The 22,600-nt window shown below is 52.2% G+C and overlaps 1 long non-coding RNA gene and 1 pseudogene across 5 annotated transcripts in view; both read right to left on the bottom strand.

Moving 5' to 3' along the window:
• Positions 1-18,795, bottom strand: part of LOC139032833 (uncharacterized) — an 84,139-nt gene extending 65,344 nt beyond the window's left edge. For all 5 annotated transcript variants that reach the window (XR_011485454.1, XR_011485455.1, XR_011485457.1 and 2 more), the window contains exon 1: positions 18,609-18,795. This is a non-coding gene — a long non-coding RNA (uncharacterized lncRNA). The remainder of the gene's footprint in view (positions 1-18,608) is intronic.
• LOC139032928 (U6 spliceosomal RNA) lies at positions 7,852-7,926 on the bottom strand (annotated as a pseudogene).
• Positions 18,796-22,600: the final 3,805 nt, after the last annotated feature.

The following is a 22,600-nucleotide window of genomic DNA, read 5'->3' as shown; positions in this document are numbered from 1 at the left end:
ACATCCACTAGCTTTGTTCGTAGTGATGCTTTCTAAGGCCCACTTGACTTCACATTCCAGGATGTCAGGCTCTAGGTGAGTTATCACACCATTGTGATTATCTGATGGTCTTAAAGCTTTACAAATTATCCCACAAAGTGGAAATGAGGTCATAACTTTTATATTCTTTTTCTAATGCAAGAAGAAAATTGGTAACCTAACCATAGTAAGGACAGTATGAAAGAAGACATTTACAAACCAGCATCACTTACTAATACTGATACGAAAGCACTAACCGAAACATCGGCCATCAGAATACAACACTATATGAGGAAAATAAGACACCACACCAAGGGGGATTTATCCCAATACTCCACAAAGTTGCCACACTATCAGAAATTTGATATAGAAAACTCACTATATAGATACATTTCAGGAGAAAAATCAGGTGATTATCCCCATAGGTGCAAAAAAAAGCACTGACAGGGACTTGCCTGGTGGTCCAATGGCTAAGACTCCAAGCCCCCAGTGCAGGGAGCCCATGTTCGATCCCTGGTCAGGGAACTAGACCCCACATGTCACAAATAGCCTGGGCACTGTAACTTCTGAGCCTGCACACCATACGGAAACCCAGCGCAGCCAAAAGAGTTAGGTAAGTATTTTCTTAAAGCCCTGATAAAAGTTAATTTTCTATACAGAATTTCTGATAGTGAAGCAACTTTGGAGTCTTGGGAAAAATTCGCCTTGGTTGTTTAGTTCAGTTCAGTCGCTCAGTCGTGTCCGATTCTTTACAACCCCATGGACTGCAGCACATCAGGCCTCCCTGTCCATCACCAACTCCCGGAGCTTACTCAAACTCATGTCCATCGAGTCGTTGATGCCATCCAACCATCTCATCCTCTGTCATCCCCTTCTCCTCCTGCCTTCAATCTTTCCCAGCATCAGGGTCTTTTCCAATGAGTCAGATCTTCACATCAGGTGGCCAGAGTACTGGAGTTTCAGCTTCAGCATCAGTCCTTCCAATGAATATTTAGGACTGACTGGTTTGATTTCCTTGCAGTCCAAGGGACTCTCAAGGGTCTTCTCCAACTCCACAGTTCAAAAGCATCAATTCTTTGGCACTCAGCTTTCTTTTTTTTTTTTTTCATCTTTCTTTATAGTCCAACTCTCACATCCATAGATGGCTACTGGGGAAAAAAAAATCCATACATGACTACTCTTTTCCTCAAGCAGAGTTGTATTCTGATGGCCAATCTTTCAGTTAGTGCTTTTGCATCAAAATTCAACAACCAGAGGGACTTCCCCGGCGGTCCAGTGGTTAAGAATCTGCCTTGCCATGCAGTGGACACAGGTTCGACCCCTGGTTGAGGAACTAAGATCCCACATGCTGTGGGGCAACTAAGACCAACTGCTCTGGAGCCCACTCTCCACAACTAGGGTCCATGTGTCACAATGAAAGATCCCTCGTGCCACAACTAAGACCTGACACAACCAAATAAATAAATATTACAAAAAAAATTCAACAGCTGCAGGTGACAGCTGCATTGGCCAGCAGGCTTAGCTCTAAAGAATCAATGGGGAAAACAGACTCAAACGATAAGTGAGTTCCCAAAGGCATGAAATTAACACACAGAAATCCAGAGTTTTCTATCCACACAAAATAACCAATACATACCCCCCTTCCCATCAACCTCGGAAACCAAGGAGATGAAACACGAGAATTAATCCAACAAGTGTGCAAAAGTCATTATGGGACAATTAAAGAAGTGTGAGTACAAACTTCGGATTCAAGAACACCTAGTGTTGTTTGAGGTTAACATCCCAAGTTTGTCTTGTGTTTCAGTTGCAGGAGAATGAACACCTTGTGTCAGGAAACACACCCCTGGAATATGTCGGGGGCGGGCACCATAATGCAACTTAATCTCTGAAGACAAACACAGGAAACAATTGACTTTTGGGTGAGCTGGGAGAAAGGAATGCAGAATTCACCACACTGTTTTTGCAACTTTCCTCTAGATGTGAGATCATTACATAATAAAAAGTTAAAGAACTGAATTACAAATACTCACCCTCTGTGACCCGGCACTCCCCTGCAGGAACCTGGGTCACACTTGTGCCTGTAAGTACAGCTTCTACAAAGATATTCTCTGTTGTGTCCAGACTGTGTTACTAACTTTTAATGCCACTAAATTACGTCCACAAAAGACGGGCCATGCAGGTGGAGTCAACCACCCACAGAAGGTGCTGAGGGGGTGTGTGTGGAGGCCTCTGCGCACACGAAACACCCAAGACACAGAGAAGCAGGGGGGCAACCGTTTCTTAGGGAGGACCTGGGAGCACTGGAACACAGAGCTCATGTTTCAATGCATATCCCTAAAAATTAAATACTTTACAACATAAATAACATTGATACCTTCAAATACAATACAATATAACTGGCATTCTGCTATGGGCTGAACTGTGTCCCCCAAAAGTAGGTGCTGACATCCTGACCCCAGCATCTCAGAAGGTGACCTTGTCTGGAAATGGGGCCTTCAGATGAGGTGCCCCCCTGAGGCCTCCCAGGTGGTGCAATGGTAAAGAATCCACCTGCCAATGAATGCAGAGGATGAGGCCCCCCTGGAGGAGGGCAGCCCTGATCCCTTAAGACTGGAGGCCTTACAGGAGGAGTGTTATGGAAAACACAGACTGAAACCACCCACCCTGGCCAGGCAAGATAGAAACCACCTGTGAGAGTTCTCTTACAGCAGGAAATCCTGGTAAGGAACACGAAACTAACGAGTTACCACCAAACGGAATAATTTGGGAAAGGTCAGAAGGAGAGAGAAGACACCAGCCCACAAGTCCTACAACCTCCCAGAGTCCTCCTCGCTGGAGTCCACCTTGGCTGAGCAACGCACGCACGCGATGCGTGCACCGCCAGGAAGCACCCCGAGTCAGGATGACTGGACAGACAACCTGGAGAGACTGGGCACCACGCTTCCAAGCAGTGCTCCTGGGCCCAGGCGCCCCTTCCCAATAGAGTCTCTGGCTTTGCCAGCACGCGGTCTCCTTGTACAATTCATTCACCAAGGGTTAGACAAGTGCCCACTCTCAGGCTCTGGAAGGGGTCTCCCTTCCTGCAACAGGAGGAGAGACACAGCCAGAGCGCTGTGAAGACGAGACCAACACCAAGGGCCATGGACAGCCCTAGAAGGTGGACGAGACAGCAAGAGCCTCCCCGGAGCCACAGAGAGTGGCCTGATCTGAACTCTCATTCTCATCGCCAGACTGTGATGGGACGCGAGCCCCCAAACCTGTGGCAATTTTAGGCAGCCCTGGGAAAGGAACAGACCCTCAAAGCAAACAGGCCCGAGTCCAAGGTGCAAACATCCGAGGGACCCATCAGCCAGACGGGGAGCCCAGGGGCTGAGACCGCCCCTCCTGAGTCTGTCCCTGTCACAGGATGCAGACTCGGCCTCAGAAACCACCTCGGGCTTGTTAAGTGCAAATGTGGGCTCTTTCAAATGCTAATCGGGATGCACAGGGGGGCCCCAAAAGGAAACCAAGAAATGGGCCCAGCCAGGCCTGGAGCAGTTGGGAGGGGTGAGCAGGGACAGGCGGCGGCAGACAGGAAGTGCGGCTTGCAGCAGAAGGATGGGGTCTGTGCACTCAGGGCCGCTGGAGGGGCTGGGGTCCAGACCAGAAAGCCGAGGGGACAGTGACAAAGCGTCCGGCAGAACCCAATGGCCACGGTGTCCACCTGCAGAGTCACCCCAGGTGACCGGCGCTCCTGAGCAGAGCTGTATCCACTGACACTAGAGAGGCTGGGGGTCGGCGGGGCAGCCACTGGCCTGAGGAGCCAGGCAGGGCCCCACCTCAGGTACAAGGGCAAGGACAGGCGCTGAGCTGGTGCACCTGGCCCTGCTTCTGCACATCACTGCCTGAGCCATGCTGACGTGCACACACACAGACACACGTACACACAGAAACACATGTACAACATGTGCACAAGCACACACCCCAGCTCCAAGGGCTCACCAGGCCTGCGTCCATCGTTACATAAATGACCTTCTTCCAATAAGCCAGGCATCATTGTTACCCCAATTCTCAAGAGAAGGAAACTGAGGCAGGTGACATGACTCTGTCCAGAGCAGATGACAGTGTAGCCGAAGTCCCCGTGGTGGGGGCAGGGGTACCCTCACTGTGCGGGTCCTTCCCGCCTCCTTATTCACTTATTCCAGACACCTCTGTCCTCTCCAGGCGAGGCGACAAGGCAGGTCCTCACCAGGGACGGACGTCACAGAGCGGAGGAACAGAGACAAGTGCTCTGAGTGGCGGGACTGGGACTCCATGTTAAGGGCACGTGTCCCACACAGAGGCAGCAACCAGAGCGAGGCTGTGGAACTGGACACAATCAGAGGCACATGGGCATGAACTCAGCTTCAATCCAAGCGGCTACAGACAGAGGTGCACGGACAAACGCGTGTGCACACCTTCCCCTGTCCCTGAGCTCCTCCAGAGTCCACCTCCCACTGGAAGGCCCCGGGCTCCTCAGAGTGGGATGGGGACAGCAAAGCTTGGACACCTGTCATCCAGAAAGGAAGGGGGACTCCCACTGGCCAAGGCCCAGACACTGGGGCAGGAGCAGGAAATAGGACATTGAATGAATGAATGAACGGAGACTCCAAAGAGAAGCAAGACCTTTGGAGTCCACATGGCCAGAAACAAGCCACGTGGAAACCACAGCCTCCTGATGGGCGGTGCCAGGCAGCCATCCTTCACAGAGGCACACGCGTGAACCCCCTGTCCTGAGACAACATCAGACAGACCCAACCAATTTGGGTCCCCCAAGGCTAGGGTCCCCATTCTTCAAAAGCTGAAGGTCACCAAATTCAGAGGAGACCAACATGTCTGCATGCTGGCCTGTCCTCCAGGCCCACATGCCTCCCCGGGCAGCACGGGGTCCACTGCGGTGGGCTTGGGCTGCACCAATCTGTCAAAGTGTCTCCCCGCTCAAATTCCCTAAAGCACAGTTGAGTTTTATGGTCAATTTGCTTTGATTTTTCCCTAAGAACTTGGTGACCCTCCCTTGGTACAGAGACTCCCAGGATCCAGAGCTGGGGAGGGCGGCCGCAAAGGGAAGGCCTGAGGGACTCTGAGCCCCAGGCGAGAGCGCTGCTCTCAGGGTGGTTTGGGAGGCCTGCTATCCAGCAAGCTGCTCCCTCCCAGGGCTGCAGCCAGAGCAGAGGCGCTTCGCCAGCCCGGGGAGAAGGCCCTCCCTCTCTCCCCGGCCCCCTGACCTGCCCCAAAGGGACACCCCCCCAGTGTTTTCTGGGAAGTCTCCATCCTCCAGTTGTTCCCCCATGACATCGAACAGGATCCCTGAGGCACAGTCACCCTCACAATGGCCAGACAGGGGGGAAGCCTGGTGTGCTTTCCGGGCCAGTGACAATGAAAGAGACCTCCCCCAAAACCCAATGGCCCACTGAGCCCGCCGGCCTGTGGGACTGACCTGCGCAGCCAGGCAGGGCCTTGGACAGCAGCGCCAGCCTCGCTGCCGCTCCGCCTCCAGGGGGTTGTCCCCCAGGCCCATCCTGCCCCCACAGCTGCCTGGTGCAAGCTCGCTGTTTCTCTTCTCAGTGTGTGTTTTCTCTGGACCCCGACCCATGGGCTTTTCTGCATTCTCTTTGAGATAAAAATCAAACACAAATCTTTAAAGGCCATCTCCAAAAACCACAGAAAATCTGGAATTAAATAAAAATAAAGCTTGTGGTTTTCCTCCCAGGAACTTCCTGCTTATCTGAAATGCACTGAGTCAGCAGCACCTCAGAGCCCAGATGGAAGCTCCTGGGGCCTCAGCCTTGGGACAGGGTCAGCCCCTCAGGTGACCAGCCCCCCAGTCCCAGGGTACATCAAGGGAGGGGGACAGTGGCCAGACCTGCTGGTTCAACACTGACGTACACATGTGTGCAGTCCACACGGGGGAGCTGAAGAGTGTCCCCAAATACCCATGGCCACCATGATTCACGCCCAGGCTGTTGCGTACTCTCTCATGAGACGGTCGGTCAGGTGTGGCTACAGAAGAACATCTGGGGAAAGCCAAGTTTATCAAATTCATGGGCCCCAGAGATGGAGCCACATGTGCAGGGCCACGGGGACGCACAAGAGTGGGAACAAGAGCCAGGGGAGGCCTAAGAGAGCCTTTCTCAGTCCCAGGGGCCAGGGGCTCTGGGGCTGTCCCCAGTTGTCTGGTCCCTGGCCCTGGGTGACCAAGGGCAGGGGGAATGTTGGGACAGTGTGTGGGGTGGATAAGGAGGTGGGGCAGAGTCTAGAAGCTAGGTTCCTTAAGATGTCAAAAAGTCACAGATACAGAAAACTGTAAAACACAACCTGATTATCAGATTATGGCGCTACAGAAGGATCCTCGCAGATGGAATTAAGAAGCTTTAAGGTGAGATCATCCTGGATCAGGGTGGCTCTAAATCCAGTGACTGGCATCCCAACAGAAGAGAAACCACATGAAGACGGGGGCAGAGGCTGGAGAGACATGGCCTCAGGTCAGGGACACCTGGTGCCCCAGGAGCTGGGTAAGCCTGGAAGGATCTCTGCTGCAGCCCCGTTAGCCTCCAGAGGGGGTATGGCCCCGAGACACTGCCATCTCTGATTCCAGTTCCAGCCTGTGAGAGAACCAGTGTTGTCTTAGGCCCCCAGTTTTAGTGATTTATTGAGCCCTGAAACCACGGTCTCAAAAACATTCCTAAGGGTTTCCGTATCATCGTGAAATAGCATCAAGAATCCAATAAAATTGTCTGTGAAACCTTCCTTTCAGCTGCCAGGAGAACACCTTTGGGATGACATTAAAATTTAGGGGCAGGAGGCAGAAGGAATGCTTTGGTGGGTGTTGAGACCGGGACTGGACCACAGGAGGAGGATCAAAGGTTTTCACTGGGTATGAACGGGTCCTTCTCACCTCAGTGCCCGACCCCAGGTTCCTCCCAGGCTCCGGGGAACACACACTGGGATCCGCCTACATCTCAACACAGCACAAAAATCTCCTTTTCCCAGATGATTAATTTAAGATGCTGGGACACGTGGGGCAAGGCATCTGAAACCTGCTCAACGTCTCTGCTGAACTCCACGTGGAATTTATACCTATCTACTGATTGCCAGGAATAGATTCATCAGCCAAATGACTGCAGTCCTGAAGGGCACTCACATGCATCTAGTGGCAAGTAACAGAACTGCAAGAACACGGTGAAAGGGAAACGCCGCAGCTCTAAAGCGCCCTGGTGCTCATCAGAGAAAGTCCCATCCGTACTTGTCTCTTCCTGCCCCAAAGGTCACCCTCTTAGAATGTATATTCCACACAGCCTTAATAGCCAGGAAGACTCTGTCATACTTTCTGATCCAGAGTTAATAGTGTGAAATAAAAATAAGTTTTACTCTTAGAAAATTTTCCAAATGCAAACCATAACATAAAATTTAATGTGACTTTTCTTTCAAGCCATATTGTCTCAGAGTTCTGAGACAGTCTCCTAGAGATGGGGGCAGGGAATCCATCTGAAAAGTCACTCTTCTGGAAAAACTGACTTAACAATCATGAAAAGATACAGATGCTTCATGCATTTATTTGCATGTTATCCTTGAGCATGTGCACACGCGGACATACACACAAACACACTATGTGTTCAGTTGTGTCTGACTCTTTGTGACCCCACAGAATGTAGCCCGCCAGGCTCCACTGTCTATAGAATTTTCCCCAGCAAGAATACTGGAGCAGGCTGCCATTTCCTTCTCCAGTGATCTTCCCAACCCAGGAATCAAGCCTTTGTCTCCTGCATCTCTTGTATTGGCAGGTGGATTCTTTACCACTGAGCCACCTACGAATCCTCATCCTTGGGCAGGGGCCATGCTAATCTCTGTATTGTTACAGTTTAGTGCATGTGCTAAAGAAGCCAAAAGCACGTGGAATTTAAAGGAACCCACACCCGCATGAATAACTCCAATGTCCTCGCCCCCTGTAACCAACAACCGCCTTGCAGGGCTTCCCTGATGGTTTCAGCTTCTCCAGACTGATCTATGCCTGTGTTTTTGTGCAGAATAATCTGTCTTCCTTGTACTGATGTGGGAAGAAATAACAGCTGTTTTCACAATTCACCATCCACACATGGTAACAGAAGACAGTCACCTCTCAGAAGCTAGCTATGCTAAAAGTGGCTGTTGGGAGGCAAACTCCTAACTGCACTTTGATGGATGAGACACAGGTTACCCTTGCCAAGAAGGAGAATTTGGGAGAGAAAAGAAAAGACAGACAAGGAATCAGATTAATTTCTTTTGTGCAGCAAAAATATTCTACAGCTTACAGCTATAAAGTTCTAACAACAAACTTTACTGAGGAGAAGAAAGAAACCACACACTCTCCAATGCAGAGCCCAAGGCCCAGAGCTCTCCCAGACTTGAAGAGATCGGAGTAAAAGCAAAATCACTGAAGGAACAAAAGCAGAGAGGCTCAAAGGAGCCTCGAACATCAGTATTTTCAACGAATAAACATCCACAGGCACCTGTTTCCTGGGAACCAAGAGAGAAAAGCAGAGACTTTAAAGAAAAGCAGGGAGTGAGGGGGATGCCGTGGGGACTAAAAGGCAGCTAATTTTATCTGGCTTCTTTCCAATGATAAAATCTAATCCATCATTTTCTCTGGGTGAAAGCTCTTAATGAAAATTTAGAGAGTGCAACTGAAATTTAGAATTCTCCGGGGATTCTGCCAGGAAGATGTCTAACCGCCACACAAAACTTGCCACAGCTGACACTGCCGAGAGAACCGGCCACGTGGGAGGCCATGGGGCTATAGCGCAGTCCTGGACTTCCATGCCTCTCGCTGCCACCAAGGGAAACCCCCTCCTCCAGCCAGGGAGCCCAGTTTACAACTCGGGGAAACCCTCTGGGGAGGGCTGATGGAGACGCAGCCTTTCAGCACAACACACTTGCACCCTGACAACATCCCCCGCACGCCGTCCTCACTCAGACAGACGGGGAAGGAGTCTCACTAGTAGCTCCCTTGTGCAAACATCACACCTGTCTAGTTCCAGACATTTCCATCACCCCAAAAGGAAACTCTGCACCCATTAGCACTCACTCCCCACTCCACCCCAGCCCCTAATCTGGTTTCTTTTTTTATAATTTTATTTACTTATTTACTTTTGGTTGTGCTGGGTATTCCTTTCTCTAGTGGTGGCGAGCAGGTTCAGCAGTTGTGGCGTGCATGCTTAGTCACCCTAAGACATGTGGGATCTTCCCAGATCAGAGATCGAACCTGTGTCCCCTGCACTGGCTGGCAGATTCCTATCCACCGTACCACCAAGGAAGTCCTAATCTGTTTCCTGTCTCTCAGTTTGCCTGTTCTGGATGTTTCACACAAGTGAACACATGTCAGGCATGTGGCCCTTTCTGTCTGTTCTCATTCACTTAGAACAGTGGTTTTGAAGTCCGTCCACATTGTAGTGTGTGGGTGCTTCACTCCTTTTCACAGCTGGATGACACCCCTTGTATGGATAACTTCACTCCAATTATCCATCATCCATCAATGGACCCAGGCTGTTTCTACCTCACAGCCGCTGTGACTGCAGGAAAAACCGTGGGCAGGCAAGTATCTGTTCAGGTGCCCATTTTCAATTTTCTTGGGTATGTACCCAGAAGTGGAGTTGCTGGGTCACCTGGCGACTGTGCTTAACCTTCCATGGAAACTCCGACTGTTTCCCACAGCTGCTACACCGTTTTACATCCCCATCAGCCATGCACAAGAGTCCCAATTTCTCTACATCCTTGCAAGCAGTTGTTATTTTGCATTTTTATTTTATTATAACCACCAGAGAAGGGGTGAGTGGGATCTCATGGTGGCTCAGATTTGCATTCTGTCAAGCATTTGTTCATGTTCTTGTTGACCATCCACTTATCTTCTCTGGGGAAGTATTTGTGAATCTGCACTTCCACTGCAGAAGGATGCAAGTTCAATACCTGGTTGGGGAACTAAGACCCCACATACCACAAGGCATGGCCAAAAAAAAAACTTTATTTAGGCCACAATGTGCAGCAGGCAATATCTTTGTTCCCTGTCTAGGGATTGAACCCATGCCCCTCACATTGGGAGTACAGAGTTCCAACCACTGGACCACCAGGGAAACCCCTATTGGTGCATTTTTGAACTGGGTTGTTTGTCTTTCTCCCGTTTCCACTCATCTTTCTGTAACCCTGCATGTAGGAGTCTGGGGCATGTGGGGTCCTACTACTCTGTGAGGCTTGCAGGGCCCTCCAGTGCACAGGCTATGGCTTTTGGTCAGCATTTGGAAACAGAAGGGATGATCTCAGCCTTTAATGATCTCCTTCCTGGGTGATCCCTTCTTAAGGATCTTTTATCAAAGGACATCATCATCCAATATATTTAATATTTTGTTTTCTCCTAGGAAGAGATGGATCCCAGTTATCCCAGGGCAGAAGGACTGACCCAGAGGCCAGGTTAACACCTCAAGCCACATAACACAAGACAGCAGTCAGGGCTTCCACATCACTAAAACCCAAGCCCACTGCCACCTTCAATCCCAGAGAGGGCTTGAAGAACCAAAATTCATCAGAAAAAGCCAGAAAACACGTAGCGATACCAGATGCCACCACTAAGCTTACAGTAGTGACAAACATTCTTCTGCCACTTCAAAGCTGTGCTACCACGTCCATTCCATTCCCTGTGCCACCGGCTCAGTATCCCCTTAATTTTCCTCCTTTGATAAACAGGCAATTCGGATTCATTTCCACAAAAGCAGGGCCCACATAATTCTCAACAGATGTGCTCCGAGCAATGCGATGCTACAGAGCTGTGCTAAAGCCCTTCTCATCTTAACTCTCTTTCATTCTATAGTGTTTCACCCTGGAAAACCAGCTTGATTTAAAGGAGTTCCCTGAAATTCAGAAACTACGTTATCCTGTACCTACAAGAAAACACGGGTATGACCTCTCATACTTGCACCCTCAACAGAAGGTTATCAATGATAAGCATTCTAAGTCGGGACTCCCCTGGTGGTCCAGGGGTGAAGAATCCACCTGCCGATGTAGGGGATGCAGGTTTGACCCCTGGTCCTGGAAGAGCCCACCTGCCAAGGGGCAACTAAGTCCATGCACCACAATTATGAGGCCAAGCTATAGAGCCCGCAAGCCACAGCTACTGAGCTTGTGCTCCCTTACAAGAAGCCACCATGTGAGAAGCCACCGCAATGGGAAGCCCCCATTCTCCACAACTAGAGAAAGCCCGCGTGCAGAACAAAGACCCAGAACAGTCAAAAATAATTAACAAATTTAAGAGAGAAAAAAAACATTCTAAGTCATCTCAGCAAACCTTGGCCCAATGGCATCTGTGCCTGGTTAGGATGTGGCCTCCAGGCGGAGGAGCAGGCGCCCTGCGCAAGGGTGGCTGCCTGCCCCTCCTAAGAGCAGAGGTCACCGGAGCTGCCCGAAGCCCCTTGGCTCCTCATGGCCCAGGCAATGGAGTTGACAGACTGGCAGTTCTCTCTGAGCCCAGGGACACAGGTTCGAGGTGTGGGGGTGGGACACAGCAAACTGCCTTTTCTTATGTGGGACATTGTAAACCCACTTCAAATCAAAATTAGAGGAAAAAACTAACTTTTTTTTTTCAATTTTCCGATATGTGAAGTTCCCCAGACCATGACAAATCACCCGCCCTGTAGAAAGAGCACCCCTGCCTTCTCTGTAACCCCCATCTGCCTTCCCTGGGACCTCTCCTCTCACTCACCTTCCCACCTGACAGTGTTTTTGTTTCTGATGAAAAGCCATCACCTGTCTGACCTTCCCACTCACTGGTGAATTTCTGTGCATATCTCACACAAGCGGAGCGGGGACAGAGGGAGGGCGTGGGGCTCCTCAGTCCTGGCTCCAGTTCCCTCCACCCCCATCGCCTCACCCCACCCCCAGGTCTGGCCAAGTCAGGGAGCCTCTGTGGTGAAGGAGGCTGTAGGGTAGTAACCACGGTGTGTGGACTGAACTGACAACAGATTAACAGAAGAACAAGTTCATTTGTATGCACATGGGAGCCCAGAAGAGTAGCTGGCTCTGTAAATGGTTTCAATTAGATGCTTATATACCTAACTTAATAGGGGAAAGGGAGCCAGGAGAAAAGCCTTCTTACAGGAAAAGCAAATCTCTTCAGCAAAGACAAATGGGTTTTAAGAGAATAATCGAAACGTAAGAAAGTATGTGATAATGTACCCTAGAAGGGACTTGGGATAGAACTTATTCCCAGTGTCCCCTGGGAGCAGACCCCCCACAGAAGGGATTTACCACTGCCTGACTTCCCAGAAGCTGCTCTTAGTCAGATGAGGGACACTCCAAAAAGTCCTCTTTCTGCATCTGTTGATTCTTGAATGCCTTCAGCTCAAAATAAACCTCACATCAAGGTGCTGTACTTTGTACTGTTTTGCTCTGTTAATGCTATTTTAATTCTTTTAAGTTTTTTAAATTTTTTATTTAAATTTTAAAAATTTATTTGGCTTCACTGGGTGCTAGTTGCTGCGTGCAGTATCTTTAGTTGCCTCCATGTAGGATCTAGTTCCCTGACCAGGGATCAAACCCCAGCACCCTGCATTGGAAGCACAGAGTCTTAACCACTGGACTACCAGGGAAGTCCCCAAGGTGCTATATTTTTGGCATGGCATATCCTGATCCCCATCATACCCCTTAACCACACATGTTCGCCCTGTCACCCAGCACCAACAAAGTCCCCTGGGTCAGCAAGAGTCGCTGCTGTGTGGGCCATCTTCTTTTCCCTCCAAGGCCAGGTACAGCAGATCCTTTAAGGGCTGTTTGATCTCCCACATGAGGCTGATTAGAACATACACTGAATGAAGGAATCAAGAGCGGAGTGGGGCCCCCCCTCCCGGCAACCTGGGAGCATACTGGGGAGCAGAGGAGATGAACAGTGTTGGGTCCTCACTCCAGGAAGCCACCAACAGAGCCAAGGAACGGGGTGGCCGGACGTGCCAAAGCCTCCCCTCCAGGCCGGGCCAGTGACCCCTGGTCCACGATGCTCAAGTACAGGTCACAAGAATACTCTCTGACAGAAACCCTTCAGCGGGCTGCTTCCTAGAACCCTGGCTACACCAATGCTGCTGAGTGGCTCACATGTACCACCCCCGCCCCCACTCACCTCCAGCACCCCATCTCTCCAGGGTTTACTCTTCCAGTGAAACCACGGTTGTGTTCAGAGTACCTGGTAAAGTTTTGCAACAATAACAAAAGGCAAGAATTTTGTCCTGATATGTCAGAGTTTTTTCCACTGGGAATAAAATGAATAAATTCCCCTCCTCTTCCAAAAAAAATACAGGCGCAAGCATTCTTAAGTTCCTACATAAGACCTGAGCTTGGAAATGTCTGTGACCCAAATATTTTGTCAATTCAGTATGTACTGAGGCACCAGAAAAGACCAAAATATGACCAAGCAGTGAGTCCTTTCATAATCCTCTAAATTATGTTTTGACATCTGAGTTTACACATATCTTATTTGTTTTTACATGAGACCTACTATAATCCTATATACATGTTTTTTTTCTAATATGAGAAAAATTTCTCTGAAGAGATGAAATAAAATGTCATTACACTACAGTCCCACATGTCTCCACAGTCAAAGTCAAGTGGCTGGAAAGAGTGGAGCTAGAACTTGATCTATGGGATGGGGTCTGGCATCCTCGAGCTGGGTCCCAGCAGTTAGCAGTAGATCCAGTCAAAGCTGCGAGGTCCATTACCAAAATCACCACCATCATCACCATGACCATCATCACAGAAACCACCATCATCACAAACACCATCATCATCACCACTACCATCATCACTACCATCACCAGCCTCACCAAAACTACCATCACCATCACCACCATCATCCCCACCACCACCAATACCATTATCATAACCAAAACCATCATCATCATCCCCACCACCATCAAAATCACCTTGGGCTCACATTTACAAAGCACTGACCACGAGCCCTTTTCATGCATTAATTTATCTAATCCTCACACCCTGTGGGGTTAACCTCAGTTCACAAGGGAAGAAACCATGGCACAGAGAAGTTGAAGCCACACAAGTGGGAGGGGACAACAGCAGAGTGTCAACCCCAGCAGTCTGGCTCCAAAATAAGGCCCATTCCAGAAATGTCAGTTGGAACAAACGGCAGTCCAACTTCCAGACTCATGGGAGCAAGGCAGCAGAGGGCCATCCTGCTTTCCTTTCTCTTAACTGTTTTTTTGTCTTTGGTTGTACTGTGTCTTCACCACTTTGCACAGGCTTTCTCTAGTTGCAGCGGGCAGGGGCTATTCTCCAGTTGTGGTGCACAGGCTTCTCATTGCAGTGGCTTCTCTTGTTGCAGAGCTCGGGCTCTAGAGTGTGGGCTCAACAGCTGTGGCTGTTTAGTTGCCCTGTGGCATGTGGGATATTCCCGAGGTGTCCTCTGCGTGCAAGGCAGATTCTTAACCACTGGACCAAGAGGGAAGCCCCGCTCCCTCTGTTTCTTACACACACAGCTCTGAGTTTTTCAAGCAATGAAATGGGGTGGTCTCCATCATGCACAATCAAAGCACCTCTGACCCCCATTAGGGAAGGACAAAGGAGGCATGTGGATAATGAAATGGGAACTTGTCTGTTCACCCACAGCTGAAGCAATCCAGGTGACCCACACTCAACATTTGGTGTGCTTTTCTGAAGATAAATGACAAAAAGTTCAACTTCTGGGGGTAGGGCTGGTTGTGTTTCTGCTTTAAATGCTATCAGACTCCTCAGATGGGGAGGCCATGGGGCAAGGGGGTGCATACAGGTAGAGGGTCTGGAAGAAGCTGTGAGCCAACTGATAAAAGGGGTCAGTCAAGAGACTGTCTAAGGCAGCAAGAACCTCTTCAACCACATCCGGATGTCCAGGGCAGGGGGCTGCCTAAGCCGGTCCTACAAATAGAAAGACTGCCCATCAGCTGTGTCTGAGGGACAATGGGAAACAGAGACTCACTAAAAACATTTATGAAAAGACAGGAGCCTTGATCCTCACTCAGCATCCTCACTCAGTAAGGATGCGTCAGTGAAGAATGGAACCAAAGGCACTTTTTATAGGGAGGAAACAGGCTTTTCCACAAACCAGTTGTCACCAGCACAGTGAGGGGTAAGGACCAGATGGCCATGTGATTCCAGGCCACTCCCACCCCAAACACTGGGAAGGCGACAGGGACGACCTTCAGGGGCGCCCCCACCTCCCAATCCAGCCCAACCCACTCAGCCCAGAGTGTCTGCCAGTCCCTGCCCGCAGTCAACGCTTTCTCTGTGTGCACACCCACACTCCCTCTCACCCTCTCCTGCCTGCTCCCCATGAAGCCTCCAGCCCCTCAGCAGGAGCTGGTCACGCCCGACTAACACAATCTGCCTCAAATCCAATCATGGACCCTGAAGGGCAAAGCAGGTTTTACCTGCTTTCGCAGTAGCTCAAGGCCCCGCGGCCAGAGTGAGAACTCCCACAAAAGCTAAAGGGGGTGTTCTGAAGAGACGGCAGCCTGAACTCACAATCCTACTAGCTCACCTGAGACCAAGCCCAGCAGGGAGAGAGCTGGCTGTTTGCCCACTGGATCCAGGCAACTGAGCTGTGAGAACATGTGCTCCCCAGACTGAGCCCAACCACTGTGACCAAGGAGCCCCTCACCAGAGTCTTCACTCTCCCTGAAATGAGGCCTCAGGCGGGAGGCGCTGCAGGGCTCCTCACGAAGTGCTCCCACCAGATGCTCCACCAGGTGCTCAAGGGTGTCAGGCCGTCTCCCTCAGCCCTGCTTTGTTGTTGCTGCCTCTCCAACACCGCGTGCTCTCCTGGCCCCGACTGCCATCCCCTCAAGACTCGTCCCTTTCTCCCTCCTTCTCCCTTTGAGGACAGGAAGGACCCTGTTCTGTGCCTCCAAGCCCTCTCAACCTCAGGGGAAGGAAGCAGGATATACAGAAAGGTCATGATCCGAGGAGCAGTCACCATCTCCTTGCCAAACCAAGAGTAAAACATCCAACAAACCCCAGTTGAGGGGCATCCTGCAAAATCCCTGACCAACACACCTTGGAATGGTCAAGGCTGTCAAAACTAAGTCAAAGACTCTATTCCAGAGGAGCCCAGGAGATGCAAGGACCACACAAGACAGGGGACCTGCTGCAGAAAGAGAATGCTACCTAACACAGCGCTAGCGTTGGTTTATAACTAACAAGTAAAGGCTAGCGACGGGGGATGTGAAGGGCACGGGGTACCCAGGGACACCATCCTTTCTACTTTGTTTTTCTGTAAGCCTAAGAGTGCTCTAAAAAAAAGTTACAGTCTATTACTTACCTTTTTTTAAGTAGCAAGATGCCCCTGTAATCACAGCAGCCCAGTCTCTCCTCAGAACCCAAAAGCTGAAAGGACTGGGACCCTCACAATCACCCACAATCTCTAACACAGACTTTGTCCTCTGAGAATCCTGAATATCTGAGCCTCAGCAAGACTGACGGGGCAGAGTAACCTTGATTACAAACCAGGTGTTTACAAGCTCGTTTATCCTCATAAAATTACTTTAAATATTTTATGTTTGACCTTCCTTATCTTTCAACAAAAAGAATCAAAAGGCAGCAAATCAATGTGGACAGAACAGAAAGAACTTCAGTTGGCCATGTAGTTAGAACCCAGCTCTTCTAAGGGATCTGCACCAACGATGGGAAAATAAAGCTGTTTTTCTTTAAACTGTGATGTTTACATGCACTGGATTCATCATCACTGGTTTTAAGTTAAAGTCCTAAGTGTAACAGCTGCTCTATTTTTGTTTCTAAATACCCCTAGATGTCACCATGTAACAGAAACTTGAAAAATTTAGGAAAGTTGAGGAGTCCTGACGCTAAATGTGAAAGGCAGGTCCTGTGTTTGCAACGTGGGAAGCAACTGGATAGGCCTGTGGCTCCACCTAGTGGCAAAGGCCAGGCAGGGGACATAGGTGAGCCAGCCAGCTGAAGATGGAACCGCCTGACACCACCACACAGCAGTGGGACTTCGGGAGCTGCCTTGTTGGGATTCAGGTGAAATGCAACATGAAACTGTGTCTTGGCAGGGCTGCTGGGATCTTCCTTTGAGATCCAGCTCCAAACACATAGCTCCACATACCTCAGCCCAAGAACCTCTCAGGGCCTCCAGATACCACTGGGAGCACCTCTTGCCGTGTGCTGCCACTGGTGCATTTGCCCATTAGGGATGGACAAAAGTAGGACTTGGCCATCTGCACAACCCAGGCCCTGCCCAGGACCAGGCCAGGGGGCTCGAGGAGGGAGAGGCTGTGGAGAAACAAGGAGAGGAGCCTCAAGGCCTCAGGGACTCACCATCATAGGGCGGTGGTGGACCCCCACCCCCATGGGTGTTGAGCAGCACCCCTGGCCTCCACCCCCAGACCCCACAACCATTCCCAATAGAGACGGTGGTGGGGCAAGACTGGATGTAGATCCCAGGAGACCAGGCTTTACAGCTGTGTCAATGGTCGGCTCCTGTGCTGTGCCTTGATTCACTGGAGTTTGTCTTCAACACACCCCTCCCCCTCCCTACAATCCTGGCTTACTTGCTGTCCAAGCCACAGGCCATCAGGACAGTGCCCAAGTCCTTACTGAGTCATGATGGAAGACAAGTTTTGTTCCCTGTCGCCTGTCTGCCCAGCTTGTTAGTTTTACAAAAACTTCCTGGTGTCCAGGTCCATGGCACACCTCAAAACTCACCTGAAACGATAATCACATGGCTCACTCAGGTGTCCAGAACAGCCCTTTAGGAGGAGGGGTGTCCCTTGAGAAGGGACCTAGGTGAGGAGGTTTGAGGGAGGAACTGAGAGGGGGGAACTGAGGGGGAGTACCTGACAGGAGGGGCTGACCTGAGAAGGGGGGGGGGGGACCTGATGGGTGGGGACGTGAGGGGGAAGACCTGATGGAGGACCTAAGAGGGGGTACCTGCGTGGGGAGACCTGAGAGGGGTGGACTTGAGGGGGAGGACCTGAGAGAGGCGGGATCTGAGGTGGAAGGGCTTGAGAGGGTGAACTTGACAGAAGGGACCTAAAGGGGATACCTGAGGGGGAAGACCCTAGAGGGGGGAACTGAGTTGGGGTACCTGAGAAGAGTGGACCCTAGGGGGAGGACCTGAGGGGGGAATCCGAAGAGGCACCTGAGGGGGAGACCTGAGGGAGGAAACTGAGAGGGAGTACCTGAGGGGGAGACCTGAGGTGGGGGGGACCTGAGGGGGAGACCTGAGGGGGGGAGCCTGAGAAGGGTAGACCTGAAGGGGAGACCTGAGGCGGGGGAGCCTGAGGGGGAGACCTGAGGGTGATACTTGACTGGGGTAGCTCAAGGGGGAGACCTGAGAAGGGGGACCTGTGGTGAGGACTTGGGAGGATCTGACAGGGATGACCTGAGGTGGCGGGACCTAAGGAGGGACTTGAGGAGGGGACCTGAAAGGTGGGACCTGAGGTGGGGAACCCGAGAGGGGGAATATGGGTTGGGCAGAGGCACCCTGACGGCTCTGTCGTTAGTCTTCAACATCTCCCCTTTTTTCACAGATTCGGGCGGACGGTCTCACTCACCATTGCCGCCGTGGGAGGCTGGGGATGCCCGGCCACCTCAGAGGTCACCTGCCATAACTTAACAGGAGGCTGAGAAGCCAGGCCAAGGGAACACCTGAGCATGACAGGTGACAATGTCACCTCCGTTCTGGCCACGCCTTCGCAGAAGACTCCACCTCCCGGCTCCAAGATGGCTGCGTCACGCAGAACGGCGTCCTACAGAAGCCCCGCCCCTCGCCCAGGGGCAGGCCCCCTACTCGCCCCGCCCCCTCCACGCTTAGACCCGGAAGGGGTCTCCCAGGGCGACACTGGGCTTCCAGCGCGGGCTGTGGAAGTGCGGCAGCGACGGGGATCGCGGAGCGGCAGAGGTGCCCGGAGCCTGCTGCCGGGCCTTCCCTCGCGGAGCCGCTCGGTACTGTCTTCACGAGAAACACCGCACGTTAACACTAGTAAGAGCGCCGGAAACTTGTTTCGTTTAAGTTCTTTAGCTAAACTGGCCGTCAGCCTCCGTTCTAGGAGTCCTCGTCCAGTTAAGACTTCTGATAACGACGTCTGTGGCGAGTTCCCTGTCCTCATCCTGGCCGTGAGGGGAAGCCCCCCGAGCCTGCCCTGCGGTCCCAGCGCCCGAGCAGCCAGGGCCCCGCGGTGCGTGGGCTCCTCTCGCCGCTCCGCACCGCCTGGGTCCTCTGGAAGCCAAGCCCGGAGCAGATTCGTCCTGCCGAGCAGCGAGCCGAGCACACCTCAGAGCCGTCCCGCCGGTTCCGCCCGCAGTCCAGGACGCGCTCCCGCGTTTGCTCCTTGCGTAGACTCCCATTGGCTTGGTCCTTCCCCGTTTCACATGACAGACCCTTCCCCGGGAGGTTGAATTCTAGATTCCTTGTAACTCTAGTGTCAAGTTCTGCAGAGCAGTCTGCGTAGACTGCATCCAGAAGTGGCAGACGTGGCCCAGGCGAAGGAGCCCTGCTCTGAACCTGGGAGGGGTGAACGATGTCCTTGGTCCCCATGGGAGACCTCGCCCCCTGGCACAGGACGGGGGTCCTTTCTGGGGAGAGATCTTTGTGATAGTCGAGGGTCCCCATTCAGTCACTTGCACTCTGCAGTCACCAGAGCTAATGCAGCTTCTAATGAAATAAGCAGATGGCAGGGTTCCAGCTGTTTGAGGGAAGTCACTAGATGGACACAAAACCGAGGGTGAGACCTGGGCAAGCCCAGAGCCTTGGGGCCTCAGTTTCCTGCTCAGCCAGTTCATCAGACCTACTCTGGGCAGTGAGCACTGCTGGTCATCATCCCTGCCGTGGGAGGCAGCCCCAGCTGACAACAACGTTCCCTAAAGTGTCACTTCTGCTTTTGTGGAAAACCTCTGGGCACTGAAACTTTCTAGGAGCCTCTTCCATCCACCCCTACGTGGTGGGCATATCCCTTGGGACCAGAAGCATACCTGCTGAAGGCGCAAGGCCCACCACACTTGGCCACCCGGCAGGGGAGTGGGGGTGGTTATGGCAGCTGTGAGACAGAGTTGGGGGGGCCCTCCACACACCCCGAGCTCCACTCGTATAGCTGCCGCATGATCAGGTAGAATTTTCTTCAGTGCTGCACAGACCTGGGAGTGCAGCTGCAGGTCGAGAGGGAAAACCTAGAGCCATGCCCAGGCAGGCCTGGGTGACAACACACTGGTGGCCTGACGTGTGCATTCGTCCCACTCACCCACCCTCATGACGAAAGGCCTTTTGGGGGTGCAGACCAGTAGACCTGCCAGCAATATGCAGGACCCCTAAGTGGCACTGGCCTCATCAGAAGGGGACCCCCATGGCCTGTGAGCACTGGAGGGTTTGGTGCTTAGACAGGTGCAGGCCCTCGGCCTCTTCCTGAACCTCAGGAGCACCAAGGTACAGACCATGTGCGTCTTCCTGACCCACATGCCGGCAGGAGCCAATGTCTTGGGAGGACTGGAGAAGGAGAGGGAGTCACCTGTGGGCTGCAGAGCCATTAGAATAAACTGCTTAACCAGAGTCACTTCCCTGAGACTTTATGACTCACAGCTTACGCCAATTAGAACCTGTGATTCCCTGGAATCATTCACTGTGCACACACGAGTTTGCACTTTGCACACATGAGTCTAAGAGCTTAAATTATTTTTGGAAGTCATTTTCAAACACTCAAAGATTATCCAAGAACTACCTAGTTTCTTGTGAGCTCTGTTTAACTGGGTGAAATAGTTTCTTTTTTATCTTCCTATCCCCATGTTCACCTCAGACAGCTGTTTCCAGGAATGGAAGACAAGTAGGCACATCCCCTGAGGCCTCAGGAGGGGAGTCAGCCTGTTGTAGTAGAGAGGGTCCCACACCTACCCTGGGATGGGTGCTGGCAGGCTGGGCCCCCACCGTCTCCTGCCAGGCCTAGGTTCTACAGCATGGACTACTTAAGTTTTCTCACCAGAGGCCAGGCCTGTTGCCATGGGAGGGTTGTGTGTAGGGTCTGACCCCACCCCACCCCCCACGGTCCGAAGCAAAGCTGCAGACACAGGGGAGGTGTTCTCACACGGGCCTCATCACGCCAGCACATGGGGCCAGATCTGCCCCAGCTGCACGTTTCATTGCTGGGGCCCCATGTGCAAGAGAGCCTGGTTTCAGGACCAGGCGGGGAGCTGACAGCACCAGGTGGCTCTGGGTCACCAGCATGTTCTGCATACTCAGAACGGACCAGGTGAGAGGCCGGCCTCATCTCTGGCCCCTGCCTAGCAAGGCCACAGGTTCGAGTGGCACTGGGACCGAACCAGGCTGCAGGTCCTATCGGGTTGGGGCGTTTCCCGCCCCTACCCCCCCGAGTCCTCCTTGGGGACCCTGTTCAAAGTGTCAGGGCGCCCCACACACCACTGACTCGTCCTGAGCACCAAAACCAGCACAAAGGGACCCTGCCTTGCTGCATCTGCCCCCACACCCGTCACATCCCTGGGAGCCCAGCCGGCTCCCTGCTCTCAGGAGCCCTACGGGCGTGGGACCTGGAACGACCGTTTCTAGGCCAGTGAGGAGACCTGTTGGTTCTCACCAGCAGCCTAGTTAGGGGAGCTAATTTCAGAAAGGCGGTTGGTCTCCCTGGGTCTGGTCTGGGTGACTGCAAGGTGGCATCAGCTGGAGCACCAGCTGTCACTGCTTCTGGAGCATCCTCCCCCCACCGCAAACCACTAGGCCTCTGTTCATTCCAGACCCACCCAGTCCCTCTGCGGTATCTGGGGTTGACAAGTCCAAACTCCCAGGAAGGTGAAACAGGAGTCACTAGTCCCCCAGTTTTCACCAAAGACAGCGGCTTCACAGGCTCACATGAGCAGGCACACATCAGCTTGACTGCCGTGTGGAGTCACAGCCTCTGTCCCACAGGGCCACCAGGGTCAGCACAGGGATCGATTCTGAACCCTGAGGGTCCATGGGGCAGCAGGTGTGACCAGTGCTCACAGTCAGGAAACAGCACGCAGAGCGGGAATGCAGGACCCCACGCCCCACACAGCTCCTGCCATCCTGGTGAGGTGATGACACCCAGGCATTTTTTTTTTTTTGACACCCAGGCATTTTCAAGTGCCATCATGAAGGCCTGTGTGCAGTGGTCACAGTGGAGCACTCCGAACCATGGAGGAGAGATCACACGCCACAGGCCCCAGAACAGAGCACAGGGGCCACCACGTCGCACCAAGGCTCCTCCCAGGGCCAGAACGCAGTCCTGGGTTCCCCGTTCTACCTGCACCCTCTGTGGGGAAGGCATGGCTGGGGACAGGGACTGGCTGGCCTGGTTTCAATCTAAATCTGGAGCCAGTTCTGGGGGCTGAGTCAACACCATGCCTGAGCACCCACCCCTTGTGAGCAGGGCCCCAGCCACAGGAGAGCCCCAGGCACCCGGAGTAACAGGGTGCCTGTCCAGTCATAGAGCACCAGAGGAACCAGGCGGGGGTGGGGGAAGTGAGGTCAAAACTGCTGGCCATCTGCCCTAAGGAGGACGCTGGCACCCTCGGCTCTAAGCGCCCC

This window comes from Odocoileus virginianus, chromosome 33, assembly GCF_023699985.2.
Source record: "Odocoileus virginianus isolate 20LAN1187 ecotype Illinois chromosome 33, Ovbor_1.2, whole genome shotgun sequence".
NCBI lineage: Eukaryota > Metazoa > Chordata > Mammalia > Artiodactyla > Cervidae > Odocoileus > Odocoileus virginianus.
The sequence above is the reverse complement of the archived record's forward strand: the minus strand, read 5'-3'. Positions and strand labels throughout refer to the sequence as shown.